Raw genomic sequence first — 5,280 nt, forward strand, 5'->3', positions numbered from 1 at the left:
CTCCCACGTTACTGGTCTTCCGGCCCTTCTACAGACCTTGAATACGACTGCTTCCACACTCGTACGACGTGTAGACACTTCAGGGGTAGAGTGTCACCAACAGTAAACTTTGATCGAAGTATATATGCGGACATTTAGGTATTAAAAATAAACAAACGGAATAAGTCAGCACCTGTATTTTAACTCCGACGGGCGTGTGAATGCCCCCAGGCGCATGTTCAAGGCTCGAAGGTAAAACCGGGCGCAAAAGATTCTGGACTAAATAATTATACTAAAAGCTATTATTTGAGGCATCCCTGGAGGTATGCCCCATGCACGGCCTATGAACCACAACAATCCAGGTAGACTGATGCATTTAAAGACCCAAATAAAGCAGATATCATTCTGTTTTATGCATCGGCTACATAAAAGCACCTCAAGCTCATCAAGCGGCTACAATAGCTGGTAATAAGAGATGACTGACCTAAACGAAGAGCTGCTGCAACTTCAGCATTTTTTCTGCCCATATGACCTGAAAATCCAGCAGTTTGCGATTGACCCGAAACTGAAGTCTGCCTTTGTGTCCAGTTTTACATTGCAATGTCGACCAGACTGAGGAGCGGGCGATTGTCAGCTTTGACAAGCCAAAAGGACAGTTTCGTCTTACTAGAATTTAAATTTTCCCCGGGTCACATAACTTTCATTTTCTAAATAATATATGGGGCAAAATTCCATTATTTTTTGTTCTATTTTCCAAGTCTTGAATGAAGAATGGAGATTTTGTGCTCGACTGTTGCATCATTCATTCGAGACTACCAGAAAATCGCAGCGCAAACTTAATGCCACATTTTAGGAGAGGTATGGATACTTGTTTAACTTTTAATTTTGGTTTTTTGGGCACTTGGGGATCGACTTCCTCACTTTAGCTGAAAGACAAAGCCTCCTAACCATGCCCGTATCCCCCAGCATTCTGCCCGAGCATTTTCCTTTTCCGCCTTCGGGGAAGTCTCGGGGCGCTACAGTAATTAGGACAAAATTAATTTGAATTAAGTACTGACCTAGTTTACAATCAGAAGTCCATGGGAAATTTGGCCCCCACCGCGCCTGTATTTTACTGCACTTTTGTCCCTCGTTTTGACTATTCATCACAATCTTTCAATTTTAAGCCTCCTTCCAGTCGCTTTTTCGCTTTTCGCTGTTTTATGAATGGCTCTATTTAAAGTTTGCAGAATCATGACAAAAAAGCACAGGCTACCCAAAATTGTAGAGTGGAAGTTTGATCTTATAGCTATAGAAATACAGTCCTGAAAATCTTTTATACCTTCTGAAATAAAATGCTGTGCTGTCAGTCGCATCAATCCTAACACGGTGTCAAAGAAGCTTCACATATGAAACTGGTAAATGCGCATTGATCTACATCGTACTATCACCGCCTTGGCAATTGCCATAAAACCTGTTAACTGTTGACTGAATTCGAAGCACCTTTCACGTTTCGAAAGTGAGATAAGTGCTAGGTTTTTTTGCCTTTAGGCCTGTGCATCAGTATTCTGTCGCAATAGAAACACCCATCTATAGCCGTGACTTTTCATGAAAAGTACAAATGGGTGTAGCGAGGATTACATCTAATAATGACTGAATACCGCCATCTTTTGAAGCCACTCTCACAGGGTCACATAAAACCAACACATGCCGAGGAGGGGTCACAGGGATCTTGGAAAAAGGCTATCCCCGGTAATATTAGAAGGAAGCTTTGTAGTTTGTAATTACTGACTGTCGTTTACCACCGCTCATTATGAGCTAATTTGATCAAGTCCTAGATGGCTAATTTAATGAATGATGGTAGGAAGAAGTGATTGGGAATACGTTTTTAAAAGGAGAGTTATAGAAGGAAAGCATGATAAAATATAAAATTTAAACATACGAGAAAGAATTAAGATAAAAGAATGTAGGACAGATGGATTGAGAGAGGGATGGGTACTATTTCATTTGGTCACTGCCAAGGCTGATAGCAAGCAATTCCAAACTGGATGTTGATTTTGATGAGATTAGGACTGTCAATTTAGATTACCTTACCCAGCCTCCACTTTTGTTCCTTTCTCGCTTCTACTTTTCTCATTCTAATGACTTTAGGGGCAGCAGGGCTCATCATTAGTAGGGTGAGATCAAGAGGCCCTTGAAGGACTATTGGATTGCCCCACCCTACTTTGGAAATTTTTCGAAAAATTGCATCAGAGGAGATGAGCACAGTCGAACCAGAGTAAAGGCTATAACCCACCTTCACACCTTGCCACTCTCTTATTATTATCATTTTGTTTTCTTCTCCGACATTTACTTTGTGAAATAAGATCTCAAACAAAGTACCTCTACCCTTATCTCGAATGTCTACCTACAGTCCTGTAATTACGTATTCTGACGCCAATAACTCAACATGAGAAATGAATTGGCTCACACTTTACATATATTTGAGAAATCGCGGCATTTCTTAAATCCTCTCTTTGCATGGAGCAGTTAAGGCTGTGTTAATTACGCCTTCTTTCGCATTTTCAGTTTATTTTATGCATTGAAGTACATGTGGATGGTCATAAATGACTCTTAGATATTTTCCAGTTGAATTTAATCATTAAATAAAGAATTGTGCTGTTTAAAACTAATATTCGAGTGATGTTTACAGTTAACAGTGCCCAATTATTCGCACAATCCCTCCTGCGTTCGCCTTGCTCCTCATGTCATCGTTTTTCGATTAAGAGTGAGACCAATCAGTGTGGCCTTACGCGAGATCGATGCAAACGGCACGCTGGAAGCGGCACCGACAATAAGTAGCCTCCTTATAACAAACAAAAAACCCCTTTTCCACTGTGAAAGCAGTCCACGACTCCGGCACAATAACAGGCTAGTAGTATTCATTTGAGGGTAGATAACACCAGAAGCCGCGTGTAAGTGGTGCAAGGTCAATCCGATTAAATTTGCCAGGTAAGCAATCACGTACTGTAAGTTTACTGCAAATAAACCGAATTCAAGGCATGGCACTTACTGGTGGTAAATATTTTGGGTGTCCCTAGTCATGTTGGAATAAGCCGAATATTATAAAGAAATTCGTTGCACAATGTCGACCATCTACTAAAAACAAGTTTTCCTGTCACAAAAAATGTCTTGAGATATAAAAATTACGTTATGTTAGTAGATTAGTAAGTGTTTGTTGTTTTAATGCAACCAAAGATATCTTCTCTGGTTGTATATTTATCTAAAGATGGCATATCCGGTTTCAACCCTCATCTTGGCCCCATTATGTTCCGCTTTACGATTGCTGTTAACACTGAAGATTCATAGTCCATATTACCAGTAGTTTCCTTACCTAGTCAACAAACTCGACTCATCGCACAAATGCCAAATTCTTGAAGGACTGCTTTAATAAAAGCTTATTCACTAATGTGAGCAAAAGTTTTTTTGTCGTTAAAATGCATGCATATTGCTGTAGACCTCGATGCAATGGGTCATTCCCAATGGCTTAGGGAAACCTACAATATGTGCACGATTGTACTGCTACTCCAACCCTCATTGTGGTACTCTCCACCACTTTCCTCCTACTTTTAACTCACGTATGCACTGGAGATTATGGTGCTAGGAACTTGGCCATAGGTCTACTGAGGGTCGTGCTAAACGTGGACGATGCAACAACCTGTTTACACTTGCATCAACTGAGAAAGGAAAGTCGTCCAACTTACTCGGTAAAAGCACACTCCATTCTGTTCATTAACTGATAACACCGAACTGCAATGACTATCCATTTCTTCTCCTTCTTCACGTTAAGTCACGTCACTTCACTTCTCGTCGATGTATCTATCAAAAGTGCATTTCCGCATTGTTCGGTTACTGAGTTGTCACACGAAACGACTATTGCATTGCAAAGTTGAACGAAAGAATGAACACTTCGTAGATAATTCCACTACGCTCCACCACAAACCTGGCTGCACGCACATCTTATTCTTCTCTCCCTTCCTCCTCCCCTCATCGTTGCTAGCATCACCACTACTATTATTATTTTCTTCTGCCCCATCCTTCTCTTCTTCCTCTTCCTCCTTGTCTTCCTCTTCTCCTTCCCGCTGTTCTACATAAAAGAGCTAGGATTTAGTGAATCAGTGGGATGCAAACCCTTTTATTTCAAGATAATACGACGCAAGACCGAGTATATAGCAGCCCATAGCTTATACCACATTAACACAGTGTGCAAAATTTAGTCGTCAAATGCTATGTGCTCAAAGTTGGAAGGGAGACTGGCTGATTCCCGTCCTCATCCTCCACATTGCTAATTGTCTTCTTTTCTTTTCACCAATCAATCATATCTGAAATAGCTAAAAACAAATGTTGCAGAAATGTAATAGGTAAGTGGTTATTTTTTCCTTCTTTTAGTAAAAGGATTGCTAAAGTTTAATGCTGACGGCATCAACCAGTACAGATTTTTAAGTAGCTTTCTGAAAGTTTTTTGTTTTTCTGTGAGAAGCACCAGAAACCTGTTTTCTGTTCCGTTGTATTTTGATCCTCCCATAGCCATCGCGAGTACAGCTAGAATGTAACAAATTATTAAGTAATCTGTCAACAGTAGTGAGGCCAGTTGTGGGACCAGATGGCAAGACATAACACGTATGTGAGCTGTCAAAGTGAATATGAAAATTGATATTCTCGACGGCCTTGGAAATGGAAGTAGAGGAGTTTTTGGTTGGTTTTGGAGATAATCTGCCGAATGCATGTAATTAGAAAAAAAAACGAACGTGTATTCTTCTTAACTTTTTGTCCTTTGAATGGAATATTTTGACCAAATAACGATTCTCTTCATCGTCTTCTGATTCTGATTTCACAGAAATACGGAAATATATGTTCGAAATATTTTCTTTCCATCGTCCGAATCCCCTTTTAAAACTCTTCATGCTGCAATTATTTTTTAACCGTAATTCCCCTACAGAATAGAAATTTAAAATAAGTTGTTTAAAAAGTTTAACACTTCCATTAACAGGATCTATTTTAGAAGCACATCAGCCACCACATCTCAGTTGTTTTATTGCTCTCACATCAAACTTGTTTTACAACTGGAAATAGGTAATAATTCTCAAACCATGAACAATCAACTTCTTCTACATTCCTCGTGAATTCAGTCGCTCCGATAGCGAAAAGATTTTGTGCAACTTGTTAGATTGCAATACTTTGACTGTTTGACTGCTCGTTTTGGTTTCTCGGGAACTTAAAACTCCACCTTTGTACTTCCGCCAAATGTTATGGACTCTGGACCTTGCCAGTATTACTTAATGC

The sequence above is a fragment of the Echinococcus granulosus genome (assembly GCF_000524195.1).
Source record: "Echinococcus granulosus chromosome Unknown EG_S00099, whole genome shotgun sequence".
Taxonomy (NCBI): Eukaryota; Metazoa; Platyhelminthes; class Cestoda; order Cyclophyllidea; family Taeniidae; genus Echinococcus; species Echinococcus granulosus.